The sequence below is a fragment of the Macaca fascicularis genome, chromosome X (genome assembly GCF_037993035.2).
Source record: "Macaca fascicularis isolate 582-1 chromosome X, T2T-MFA8v1.1".
Taxonomy (NCBI): domain Eukaryota; kingdom Metazoa; phylum Chordata; class Mammalia; order Primates; family Cercopithecidae; genus Macaca; species Macaca fascicularis.
The window spans coordinates 105,270,897-105,285,214 of NC_088395.1; the positions used below are offsets into that span (position 1 = coordinate 105,270,897).

Sequence of the window (14,318 nt, forward strand, 5' to 3'; positions counted from 1 at the left end):
GACAATGCAAATGAAAACCACAGTGAGTTACTACTACACATTCACTACAATGAATACTTTTAAATAACTAAAAATACTATGTGCTGGAAAGGACAAGGAGCAATTGCAACTTTCATACACTATTGATGAAAGTGTAAACAGGCATAAACATTTTGGAAAAAAATTGTAATATTGGTTAAAGCTGAGCATATGTTGATCATATAATCCAACAATTTCTACTTCTAGGTACATTCCCAAGAAAAATGAGTGCATATATTCACCAGATACACGTAGAAGTATGTGTTTAGTTGCTTTGCACAGAATAGCCCCAAACTAAAAATAATCCAAATATTTATCAACAGTAAAATGGATAGTGTGTTCATATAAGGTATTATTACACAGTAATAAAAAACAGAAAAAATCATTGCTACCTGAAACAGTAAGGATGAATTGCAGAAACCATATTTACCAAAAGATGCTGAACACAAGGAATAAGTACTGCAAGACTACAGTTCTATAAAATTTAACAAACACCTAACAGATAGTGTATGGTGTTGAAAGTCTGGATAATGGTTATCTTTGATGGGGGAAAGCAACTGGAGGGAGACATGAAGTAGGCTACTGTTGAGTTAATAAGGTTCTTTGAAATAGGTTAAGTAATCAAATAGCACCTACATTAGAAGAACATTTTATTTTTGAAGGTGAAGGTATTATTCATCTGAGTGTTAGACGCTTAACATGATGAGCTGGTAGGGGCATGTTTGAAAATTTATGAAAAGCATAAAAAGATATCCAAGATTAGGAAAATCCAATTCTAAAGAATACATAGTCTAACTGCATCAATTTTTGGGAATTCAAATTATTTTGAAAAGTTTTGGCTCATTGCTAATGAATTCTATCAAAATATATGCAGAATTTTTAAATATTCTTTATGTAATATATGGAAATAAACATTTTCATATCTCTTCAGGCACCTATACTGCATATCTGAGCATATGTGAGTTGGTTTGGAGTGCCACATTTTTAATGGTGAGTAGCAATACATAGATATTTTTCAAAATTCTGTGAAGACAATATAAAAGTTATTGGTATATTGTCATTTTTTGAAATAATAATATATTTGAACTCACATGGAGCATTAATTTGAACTTTACTTCATGTTATTCATTTATTCATACAGAAAATATTTATTAAGCAGCTATTATACAATTATATAATGAAGGAAATTAAAATATTTTACTCCAAAATATATTTCTTTGACATATCTCGAAATGGCTTCTGCTTGGCCATCCTGACAGAAGTGGCCTTGCAAAGCTGTCTTGAGTGGGGAAAAATTTGCATTTGTAGAGAATTCCCATTAATGCAGCCATTTCCCTCTCCCCTTTATATGACTTTTTCAAGATCCAGAAGAGATTGAGTTCGACACCTTTAAAAGTCTGAAAATAAATATTTACCATCTACATTATCTCTGAGAGAGGCTTCATCTACATATTAAGGCCATCTTTGCTAGTCAAGCTTCTTCCTTTCTTTCTCTCTTAACCTATCTTGCCACTAAACCTGATTTACCAACATAACCTGTTTCTGGCCATGCTCTGAATCTGCATTTTTTACTGTGTCCTTGGGATACTAGGTAAGTTTCTGTATGTCATTGGGAAGTTGAGTCTTTAGTCTGAAACTACTGCGTGTATGCATTACATACACCTGTATGCCTTTTCTCCTATTCATCAATCTGCCTCATATCAGTGATTTTTAGCAAACCTTTAAGAGATCAAGAGCCTATGGTACCCACAATAACATGCTTGGCAATGGGAAGAAGGTACAATACCTTCCTCCCAGAATTTTCTTTTAGTTTGGTGTTAGAGAAGCAAACATGAGAGAAGTATAGTATACTAGTTAATAGAATGATGTCTGGAGTCAAATTGTCTGTGTTAAAAGCTTCTCTGTTTGCTAACTCTTACTTTGAACAATATTCTTAACCTCTTTGTGCCCATTTCAAAATCTTAAAATGGGAAAAATAATATGCTAACTTACAGGGTCATTATCTTACTAGGAAGTACAGGGGTCCTTGGTTCTTGTTCTGCTTAGGAGAAATAATTCAGTCAAGAGACCAATTAATAAAATAAGCAAAAGATCTAATAAGGAAATAAGAGTATGCTCCAAGAGAGGACTGGGCTGACCTGGCTGGGAGCAGACCCAAGAATTCTTCATTGTGGTTTTCGTTATGTTGGACTGTTTCTTTAAGTTCCCTCCTCTTTCTTAAGTCTCTGCCTTTGTCTCCATGTAGTCATTCCTGCTCAGGTCTGTGAGATTCTCCCTTACTGTCAGTTGATGTGCGTATGTGGGCCCAGTGATCAATACAAACTCTACCTAATGGTGATGTTCCTCATGACCACCACCCCTGGAGGGTCATAAAGCTGTTAAATCTGTACTTATTTTGCTTGCGAATCTCTTAGGAGTTTTCCCTTTGTTCTTTTCCCCTCTTATCAGCATGTGGCTAGCTACATTCTGACAGGTTAACTGCAGAGTGAGCAACTACTGAGCATTCTAAGGGGCATTTCTGGGTGTTCCTATCTGCACAGGTATTTCCCTTCCTATCTGCTTATATTTTGCATGTATGTTTTAGGTGGTCTCTAGAGCATGAGATTTTCCAGAGCTTTCTCCTTCAGGGACTCCCTTTCCTGTTCATATTTAACTATCTGCCTTCTCCAAAATTCCCCCTCAAAAGTTTAAGACCCTAAAAACTTTTGAGTCTAGGAGTATCTTCGGTCTGCTGTAACTACTTCCTGCTGATACGGAATTAAGAACTTATCAGGATCTCCTTCTCTTGCCCTCTGTCAGGAGCCCCTCCATGTTTTCCTCAAACCTTTTCCTGCATTCAAGGGTGAGGTGTTTACATAGGTTTTGGGGCCTCCAAGTATAATATGTTATATCCTTGCTGTAATCTCATTTTATGACTGGTAGCCTGAATGCAGGAAGAAGTAAATTTAGTTAACAAATTGACTAAGCAAAGGCCTAAGAGGAGAAGAAGGCGCACTGTGGAGAGTGGGCCCAGAGGAGGTCAGAATCAACTGAGGATGTTCCATTTCCCTGAGAATGGGCCTGAAGCTGCCTATAGATGTTTTACTTTTTCTCGTAGCTGTTGAATGCTGTCCTGTATGATTTCTAACTGGTTAACATTCTTCTTTGAGCATAGCACAGGTTCCTCCCTGGGCTGAGGTGCTGATGTCTAAGGCATGTTGGTTTTGGAGGCCCATCCCTGATAGGGAATTAAGTTGCTGGTCAAGCCATTGGACAACCAATGGCTTTGGTTGTCTCTTCAAGAGCCTGACCTGGCTCATGGGATAAGGTGGCATGCATTTGCTGAAATATTAAAATTTCTACACTCGTTTCTTATTTTAGTTACTCCAGTTCTTAATCCCAGAGCTGTAAGTAAGGGAAGGAAGACTATGACCACACTTTGAGATGAGGACTTGGAGCAAAGGGGGATAGGTACTGATTGATGTTGGTCTAGGAGGAACACATCAGGGAAAAGATAAAAAAATAATGAGCAAGTTCTCCTCCAATTGTTAGAGAGGAATAGGTAAGTCTGACTTTTTATAGCATAGCCAAGGGCATAGCTAACTCCACATGTCCCCAGGCCTTGCCAAGAATGTAATTACTCTAAAGCAGGCAACTTGAATAATTATCAAAAGTCATAGAAACAGTTTATGACCTAGGTAACATTATCTGTTTGATGTTTTTGGGCCTGAAAACTCTGAGATGAGGAGGGAGAAGCCATTTACTTATCTTTGTGTTTGAAGAGAAACTTCAGGTCTTCCAATGGCTCAGAAGAATAACTGGGCGTTGGTTCTTTTCCTGTTCTTTGGAGCCTTCCTGGGGTTTTATTTGGGAGTGATATAAGCAACTAGAAATGTAAGGAACTTTGACAGCTGTTGGGGTGGCAAGTAAGACAGTAAAAGGACCCTTCCATAAGGGGGTTAGCTGAGACCCAGGTGACCAGTGTCTCCAGGTTTTAATGAGGACTTATGACCCTGGCAGGTATACGAGTTCTTGGTTGTTGAAGGGGTCACTAGCCAGCAGTACTCTTTGTGTATATATTCAGTTAGTTCTAGGTATGAAATTCTCAGTCTTAGCTTTGGATACTTTGTATCCTCTTTTGCTAGAAAGTTTAAAGTTTGTATTTCATGTTGTTGTACAAGTTCTGTGGTCGGTGGGGCAAAGGGGTAGGTTATATATATATACTGTAGAAGTTGTCTCTCCTCAAGAATAGCTTGGTTAGATTTCTTGCTAGGGCTTTATGGATGTGTGGGCTGTCTCTAAAACCTGAGGTAGGACTGTCTGGATTGAAGTCATTGGTTAAAGGTTTAGGCAGCGTTCCCCGGGAGAAATAAGGCCATTAGGGGGAAAGATGAATCCAGAGGTTGGGTAAATATTAAGCAGGCACCCACGTTGGAAAGTACGTTCTTTCCCAAAAGGGGTGTGGGGCCTTCAGACATTTCCAGAGTCTGGTGGGAGAATAGTAATTGGTACCATATGCAATATAAAGTGGGTGTGAATCTTTATTGAGGGGTGCTATTTTCCCCCATCACCTAACCTGATTTGGAGGAAAGTTGCCCAAAGAAGGTTAGCACAAACTTGGTGGCTCTTGTATTTAAAAAAAAAAATTATAGTCCTACCTGCCACTTCCAGAGTTGCCCTTGGCTCTATTCCTTTAATGATTATGTCTGATCTGGGAACTGGCTGTAGCGGAGGGCCCCTTCTGCTCAAGGCCATCATTAGATGGGGGATCCAATGAAGGAGTCTTTTGGCTCCTGGGGCAATCCTTCCTCCAGTGGCTGAGCTTATGGCAAAGGGGGCAGTTCATGTAGGGCTTTCTCCCAGTTGGGCAGTTCCTTCTTCAGTGACCCAGTCTTTAGCACTGATGGCAGTTACCTGGGAGGGTGTTTTTATGGCAGCCTGGTGGGGTCTGGAAGACTTGTAAAGTAGCCAATAGTTGAGTCTGCCTCCTCCTGTCTCTTTGTTTTTCTCTCTTCTTGACCCTGATCTCAGTTATAAAAGACCAATGAAGCTAATTTGAGGATTTCTGGCATAGAGGCACTGGGTGTTAAGGCCGACTTTTGCAGTTTTCTCCTAATGTCTGGGGTGACTTGGGTGAAGAAATGGTCCTTTAGGACTACTTGTCCCTCTGGGAATTCTGGGTTTAAGTTGGTGTGCTTAATAAGGGTTTCCTGTAGCCTTTTGTGAAAGGCTATAGGATTTTCTTTTGGCCCCTAGGTTATGGTGGCTAAGCATAGCTAGGACAGAGGGATCTGCCTTACAAGCTTTACAAAGATTAGTGTCTTTCCTTAAAACCATGAAGGTTTGTAAATAGGGGAGCTCTGACTATTTGCCCTGATGGCAGCAGAAAAAGTCCAGCTGGAGGATGGTATTAAAATTTGTACTTTTGTTCTCCAGATTTCCTCTGGTTTTATAAAGGAAAAATTGTTTGTTTGTTTTTTTTTCACTTTCAGGTTTGAAGGTTGAATTTATCTCAATTTTTAAAGATGCATCTCCGAAGGGGTGAATCTTGGGGTACGGAAGTCTGTTTATCCATTTTAAAGAGAAGACAAAGGAGAACTGTAGGATGAAAGAGGTGTCTCCCTGTCCATTCCTACAACGACTTATGAAGGTGAGGCATCCCTCACCAGACCAAGGAAGGCAAAAGGCCCCTCACCTTGCACTTAGGGAGCTCTGGATTTGGTTGATTCTTACTGTGTGTTCTTTTTGTCTCTGCATACTCTCTTTTAATCAGAAAGATTTCCCCAGTCTCCTTTTGGTTAATATTTTACTGGTGACATCTTTCTTGTCTCTATTCCAGGCAAGGGGGTGGAGTAGTGTCTGGTACAGGAGTAATTTTGTTGCCTTTTATATTCTTAGTGATCCTGGCCCTTTAAGAAGCCAAATAGTTGTACCTCCGCCAAAGCTTGAATAGAAGAGACCTCCACATAGAGTTGTTTTAGTCTATAATGACATTTAGATAAATGGTGTAGATGGTTTGAGGAGTCAGGAAAAATTTGAAACCTTCCCCTGTTTTGAGGAGGCTCCTTAGGGCTTATGCCGAAAAGATGCTTGAGAAGGCAAGGTAATTCCTAGGTCCCAGGCTAAGTGGACTAGGGTCTTGACTCCAGTCTTTTATATAATTATATAATTGGCAAGGGGAGCCCAGGGACATTTTCTGTTGGTTTGTTTAATAAAAAGCAAAAAATGCTTTAGGGTTTCAGAGTTTGATAATAATGGTCTTAAGAGACAGAAGAAGAACATCCCATTGGCTCATAAGGAACTCCAGTTGTAAAGAGAGACAGAGGGAAGAGAAGGTGGGGCCACAGATGGCTACCTGGAGGAGCCAGATGCTCACTTGAGACGCTAAAGCATAATGCGTTTATTAAGGGTGGCTAGGCTAGAAAGGCCTGGTAACAAATGAGGGATGCTTTAAGTGGTTGCAGGAGGAATCAGAGGAGCAGATCCTGTTAGGAGGCTAAGCATGAAGAAGGAATTCAAAGAAACCTTGTGGAGAACAAAGACACAGCAGAGAGTAAGCTAATTTGTGAGATTAACTATCCATGGGGGCATGCCTCCTTTCTATGGTTGCTAACACCCACTCAGGGGAGAGAGGGGGGTAAAATGCAATGAAAGGAAAGTTTAACAGTGAAATTATTGGAGGATAACCATTTTATATTATTTATTTATTTATTTATTTATTTATTTTTATTTCAACAGTTTTTGGGGAACAGGTGGTGTTTGGTTGCATGGAAAAATTTGTTAGTGATAATTTCTGGAATTTTGGTGTGTCCATCAGCCAAGCAGTGTACACTGTACACAATGTGTACTATTTTATTCCTCACTCACTTCCCATCCTTCCCCCCAAAATTCCTGAAGTCCATTATGTAATTCTTAAGCCTTTGCGTCCTCATAGCTTAGCTCCCACTCATAAGTGAGAATATATGATGTTTGGTTTCCCAGTCCTGAGTTACTTCACTTAGAATAATGGTCTCCAACTCCATCCTGGTTGCTGCGAATGCCATTAGTGAGGCTGGTTCCATATTTTTTCAGTTGCGAATTTTGTTGCTAAAAACGTGCATGTGCAAGTGTCTTTTTCATATAATGACTTTTTTCCTCTGGGTAGACACCAAGTAGTGGAATTGCTGGATCAAATGGTAGTTCTACTTTTAGTTCCTTAAGGAATCTCCATGCTCTTTCCCATAGTGGTTATACTAGTTTACATTCCAACCAGCAGTGTAAAAGTGTTCCCTTTACACCACCTCCATGCTAACATCTGTTATTTTTTGATATTTTAATTATGGCCATTCTTGCAGGAGTAAAGTGGTTTCTCATTGTGGTTTTGATTTGCATTTTCCTAATGATTAGTGATGTTGAGAATTTTTGCATGTTTTTTGACCATTTGTATATATATTTTTTGTGAATTGTTTATTCATGTCTTTTGCCCACTTTTGATGAGAGTATTATTTTTCTTGCTGATTTGTTTGTATTCCTTGTAAATTTTGGATATTAGTTCTTTGTCAGGTATGTAGTTTGCAAATATTATTTCTCACTGTGTGGGTTGTCTGTTTACTCTGCTGATTATTTCTTCTGATGTGCAGAAACCTTTTAGTTTAATTAGGTCCCATCTATGTATCTTTGTTTTTGTTGCATTTGCTTTTGTGTTCTTGGTCATGAACTCTTTGCCTAAGCCAATGTCTAGAAGAGGTTTGCCAAAGTTATCTTCTAGAATTTTAATGGTTTCAGGTCTTAGATTTAAGTCTTTGATCCATCTTGTGTTAATTTTTGTATAAGGTGAGAGATGACGATCCAGCTTCATTCTTCTACATGGGGCTTTCCAATGATCCCAGCATCATTTGTTGAATAGGGTGTCCTTTCCCCATTTTATGTGTTTGATTCCTTTGTTGAAGATCAGTTGGCTGTAAGTATTTGGCTTTATTTCTGGGTTCTCTATTCTCTTCCATTGTCCAGATGCCTGTTTTTATACCAGTACCATGCTGTTTTGGTAACTATAACCTTGTAGTGTAGTTTGAAGTCAGGTAGCATGATGTCTCCAGATTTATTCTTTTTGCTTAGCCTTACTTTGGCGATGTGGGCTCTCTTTTGGTTCCATATGAATTTTATGATTTTCTTTTCTAGTTCTATGAAGAATGATGATGGCATTTTGATGGGAATTGCATTGAATTTGTAGATTGCTTTTGGAAGTAGAGTCATTTTCAAAATATCCATGAGCATGGGATATGTTTCCATTTGTTTGTGTTGTGGATAACTTCATTCCACAGTGATGCTTTGTAGATTTTCCTGTAGGGATCTTTCACCTCTTTGGTTAGGTGTATTCTTAAGTATTTTCTTTTTTATGAGCTGTTGTAAGAGGAATTGAGTTCTTGATTTGATCCTCAGCCTAGTCGTTGTTGGTGTGTAGCAGTGCTACTGAATTGTGTACATTGATTTTGTATCCTGAAACTCTTTCAATGCATTCAGCAGATCTAGGAGCTTTCTGGATGAGTCTTTATGGTTTTCTAGGCATACAATCATATTACAATTTTTTCCCCCTTTTTCCTTTGTTATCGGTATGAAGCTAGCTACATTCCAAACAGTGACAGTTGGACTTCCTGTTTGCTGATTTGGATGCCCTTTATTTCTTTCTCTTGTCTAATTGCTCTGGCTATGACTTCCAGTGCAATGTTGAGTAGCAGTGGTGAAAGCTGGCAGCGGATTGCCATTTTAGTTAAGAGATACAAAGATCCTCAGTCATTGCATGACCAATTCTTAATCCCCACCACCTTCACCAGCCTCCTCTCAGGGAGGCTTACAGTGGCTTAGATCTATGCAGTGTGGACCTTGAAGTCCTCCCACCTCCACTTGCCACCCCATCAGAGTCAACTGAGAAATCAGCCAGAGGTAGCATAGTCACAGTGGTTGAAGGGAATTGTATTGGAGATTTGTAAGAATGGGAGAGAGTGAGCAAAGGAAGGCCTCATTTTAAATTGGCAAGAACAGCACTAGGAGTGGGAGGTTTTTCTCAAAACTTTAGTAAAACAGCTCAGGAAGAAGCAGAGGTAGTTGACCAGGTAGTCTGAGACAACCATGGCACTCATCTTGAAGATCCATTTGCAGGTTAGGCTCTCTGAGTCACAGCACCACAATATGTCACTGGGAAGTATGTTGATCCTCAGTTCTTATCTTACTTGGGAGAAATAATTCTGCCAAGAGACCAATTAGTAAAGTAAGTAAAAGTTTTATTAAGGAAATAAGAGTACACTAAAAATGAGGAACAGGCTGACTTGGCTGGGAGCAGCCCTGAGAGTTCTGCATTATAGTTTTTATTATGTTGGACTTTTTCTTTAAGTTATCACCTCTGTCTTAAATCCCCACCTTTGTCTTTGTATGGTTTCCTGCTTCTTTCTTAAGTCTTAGCCTTGTCCTTGCCTTGTGGAATTCTCCCTTACTCTCAGTCGATACACATGTGAGGGTCTGGTGATCAATACAGATCCTACCTAATGACAGAGTTATTCATGACCACCGTCCCTGCAAGGTCATTTAGTGGTTAAATCTGTACTTTTTGTGCCTGTGTATCTCTTAAGAATTTCCCCTTTGTCCTTTTTCCCATCTTTTTTATTTTTTAGGCGGAGTCTCTCTCTGTTGCCCAGGCTGGAGTGCAGTGGTACAATCTCAGCTCACTGCAAGCTCTGCCTCCTGGGTTCAAGTGATTCTCCTGCCTCAGCCTCCCGAGTAGCTGGGACTACAGGTGCGCACCACCACATCCAGCTAATTTTTGTATTTTTAGTAGAGACGGTGTTTCACCATGTTAGCCAGGAAGGTCTCAATCTCTTGACCTGGTGATCCACCTGCCTAGGCTTCCCAAAGTGCTGGGATTACAAGCATAAGCCACTGTGCCTGGCCCCCCTTTTTCCCTTGTTAGCGGTATGAAGCTAGCTACATTCCAACAGGTTAACTGCAGAGTGAGCAATTACTGGGCATCTTAAACGATGTTTCAGGGCATTCCTCTCTGCATAGGTATTTCCCATCCTCTCTGCTCATATTTAGCATACATATTTTGGGTGGTCTCTGGGGTGTGAGATTTTCCAGTGCTTCCTTCCTTTGCCACTCATGTCTAACTATCTGTCTACTCTGACAATTGTGAGGACTAAATTAAAGGTTATAATACAAATAAATTGCTTAGCCCATGTCTAACACATAGTAAATGCCTAACGAATCCTTATTACTGTTCCTGTAAAATCACTATACATTGTGATATGTTTTATGATAAAAGTAAGTACAAGATATTATGTGAACCCAGATAGAGGTAACAAACAAATCCTTGGTGGTTCAAAGAACTTATATAACTGGCATATTCTAATGTTACAGTTTAACAAATTTTTATTGATTGCCTACTGATGTTAGGTACTATGCTACGTTTTGATAATATAATGTGAACAAGTCATAATTTGTTCCTTCAAGTCGCTCATCATCTGGTGGGAAAGGCAGATCATTATAAAGTAGTACAATACATGCTGTGATCACCTAAGTGCAAGGTGTTCTAGGTGCATATGGGCAAAGTATATTATTCAATATTATGAGACCAAGAAAAACTTCTTAAGGGAAATATTATTGAAACTTAGATGTGAATAATGGATAGTACTAGTCTAGAAGAAGCAAAAGGGGTTCAGTATTCCAAAGAGAAGCAATGTGTACAACAGGCTTGCTATGGATTGAATGTTTGTGTTTTTCCCTAATTTGTATGTTGAAATCATATGGAATGTAATACCAAGATATTAGTGACCTTATAAAAGAGAACCCAGAGAGCCAGCTCTCCCCTTCCACCATGTGGAGACACGTCAATAAGGAGCCAAATATGAACCAGAAAATGGTTCCTCACTAGACACTGAACCTGTCAGTGCCTTGATCTTGGGTTTCCCAGGCTCCAGAATGATGAGAAATACATTTATTTTAAGCCACCGAGTTTATGGTAATTTGTTACAACAGCCACAGAAAACTAATACATACATGAATACTATTAATACAATAAAAGTATTTCCACATGTGCAAGAGTTTAGAAAAGATCTTACTCTTGTGCCCATTCCAAAAAGTTACTTTAAGATGTGTTAGATGTTATAGACAAGTGAGAGGGAAATAAAAATAAAAATCTCAAGAATATAAACATTGTGGTAAACAAGTACTGGAAATGCATTTTGAAATTAAATATATGGAGTTAAGGAGAAATAGTCATTGATAGCCACAAAAAGACAAAGCAGTCTTGAAGTTTTATGTTTAAAAACATTAATGGTATGACGTATTAGTCAAGATTCTTCAGAGAGACAGAACCAATAAGATATATACAGATATATGAGAAGTAATTTAGTAGAAGGATTGACTCATGAGATCATGAAGGATGAGTAGTCCCATAACAGGGTGTCCACAAGCTGGAGACTTTCAGATGCTGCTACTGTGGCTTTGCTGAAGTTCAAAGCTTGAGACTCTGGGCAGGTGAGGTGGGGGTTGGGGGCTTGGTGTTGCACTTTCCTGGAGTCTAAAGGCCAGAGAGCTTAGAGTTCTGATATGCAAGGGCAGAAGAAGAGTGTGTCCCGGCTCTGTGAGACAGAGAGGCCAATTTGCCTTCCTTCTGTTTTTGTTTCATTTGGACTCCATGCCAATTGGATGGTGCCTACCCGCATTGAGGGCAGATCTTCCCCACTTAGTCCACTTAGACTCACAGGTAAATATCCTGGAGTGGAAACACTCTTATAAACACACCCGAAAATAATGTTTTACCATTTCTCAAGGTATAATCCAGTCAACTTGAATCTAAAATTTGCCATCACATAGGATTACACCAAAATTATTAATCTGTAAACCCGGATTAAATTAAGTGACAGAAAATCGATTTGGGATGAGGCAGGAAGTGAAAGTACTTTCTAAACTATAAAATATTAGACAAGAAATATCATGGAAGGAGGTGCTAAACCAATTGATATTTTTGACTTTTAATAAAGAGAGATCCTTGAGAGCTGGTGAGAGAAAAAAAAATGGTTAGATGTCAAAACTAACCTGACAGATGTTTAGAAACACTTTTAGATAGTGTGAGAAATATAGCATCCTCTCTTTCCCATTGGATATTCATATATGACATATCATTCAAAGTTTTGAGATGCTCTGCAGTATTTATTTTTTAAAGCCAACATCTCCCAAGCTTATTTGTAAAATGATCCTCTTTATTAAGGCATACTAACTATGTACCTCTCTGAACATCAGTTTTGCAAGTCCCATATTAAAAGCAGCTATACCAATCAAGATGAATGGCAATCCTTCCTCCCAACCTTATTAGTAAAGGGGATTAGAAGAAGGAGCAGCTAAGTCTATTAGTTTGCTTTCTTTTAACCTAACTCCTTTGTCAGAAAGTGAACCATCTCTACAGATTTTTTTTAACCATTCCCTCATCTGAGGTCAACAATGCCATTACTAGTAAAACTTGCCCTGTCATCAAAGCCACATGGCCTGGTCCTGCAACAGTCAGGGAATAGAAATGAAGGGGGAAGAGACCACTCCCTTTTTGGCTGCTATTTGACAGAGCAGTTTCTGCTTTTCAAACAGCTGACTAGTAAGAAATAGGGACAGTGGCTAGATTTCTCAGAAAATTTCCTTTCGTGACAAAGATAAACTTATTATTAAAAATACTTTAAGGCCGGGCGTGGTGGCTCACGCCTGTCATCCCAGCACTTTTGGAGGCCGAGCGGGGCAGATCACCTGAGGTCAGGAGTTTGAAACTAGCCTGGCCAACAAGGCGAAACCCCATCTCTACTAAAAACACAAAAATTAGCCAGGCACGGTGGTGAATGCCTGTAATCCCAGCTACTCGGGAGGCTGAGGCAGGAGAATTGCTTGAACCCGGGAGGCGGAGGTTGCAGTGAGCTGATATCGCGTCATTGCACTCCAGCCTGGGTGACAGAGAGAGACTCCATCTCAAAAAAAAAAAAAAAAAAAAAAAAAAAAGAAAAAGAAAAGAAAAACCAACAACAATAAAAAACTTAAAATTCAGAAGTTTGTACATGTATAATTTTATACATTTCTACGTTTTAGACTTTCTCATTTAAAAATGCACAAATGAAATTTCTCTTTTCCTCCAAGTAAATGACAAAGTATAGAAGACTAGATTAAAATTAGGAGTTTGAGGTTCTAATTTTAGTTCTGACGATTATTAAATATATGCTGTTATGCAAGTAAATTAGTATAGTCACCTAAATTATGCCAAAGTCCTTTAATGCATTAAGGTTAACCTATCCTTTAAGATTTACATAAATTGGCTCATATTCCCAACCATGTGTGGTGGGGAACCCAGGGTTTTTCCCAATATCTTTAATGATTCTTTGACAGAATCATTACATTTTGGGGAAACTACATTTTTCCCAGTCGGTTCTATATTTGATTTCCTAATACTGCCAGTTTCTTGTTCCACATTATGCTTCCACATCTTTCACACATGCAGTCCCTGTGTAAGTATGCTACACTGGACCTACTCTAACACTCTCTCAATAGAGCAGTAACCCAAAACTTGGTTATAAAAGCCTTTTATTGAAAATTTTTGGGCATTAGGAGCATGACAAAATACAGGGTAGCAAAGTATACTTAAAATAAAATATCAAGCATTCTTTGGCCATTCTGGTCACTAGAATCCCAATTGGTAATGGTGTTGAATTCTTTTTATGTATTGCTGGATTCAACTTGCCAAGTTGAGCACTTTTGCATCCATATTCACAAGAGATATTAGTCTCTATTTTTCTTCTATTGCAGTATCTTTGGGTTGTCTTCAATATTGTCTTCACAGAATGAATCGGGAAGTGTTCCTTCCTCCACTGGATTTTTTTTTTTGGAAAATTTGTGAAAATTAGTTTTACTTTTTTTAAAATAGAATTTATCAGTAAAGCCATGTGCACATGGACTTTTCTTTGTGGGTAGTTCTTTTTGTTTGTTACTATTTCAATTTCTTTCCTTGTTACAGATCTATTAATAATGTTTATATCTTCTTAAGTCAGTTTTAGTAGTTTATGTCTTTCGAGGAATTTGTTCATTTCATCTAGGTCTCTAATTAGTTGGCATACAATTGTTCATGTATTCCTTTAAAATCCTTCTCATCTCTGTAGGGTCAACAGTAATGTTCTCGCTTTTGTTTCTCATTCTAGTAATTTGAATCTTCTCTCTTTTTTTTGGTCAATCTGGCTAAAGCTTTGTCAATTTTTTAAAATCGTTTCCAACAATCAATTTTTTTGTTTCATTAGTTTTTCTTTTTCCTTCCCCCTCCATTTTCT

General features: G+C 38.7%; 1 long non-coding RNA gene across 2 annotated transcripts in view; it reads left to right on the top strand.

Moving 5' to 3' along the window:
- Positions 1-1,549: 1,549 nt before the first annotated feature.
- The window catches only part of LOC135969039 (uncharacterized), a 252,240-nt gene continuing 239,471 nt past the window's right edge, over positions 1,550-14,318 (top strand). Inside the window, exons 1-2 of one of the 2 annotated variants that reach the window (XR_010584094.1) lie at positions 1,550-1,609; positions 6,462-6,550. This is a non-coding gene — a long non-coding RNA (uncharacterized lncRNA). The remainder of the gene's footprint in view (positions 1,610-6,461; positions 6,551-14,318) is intronic. The other variant, XR_012429797.1, reaches the window with a different exon arrangement.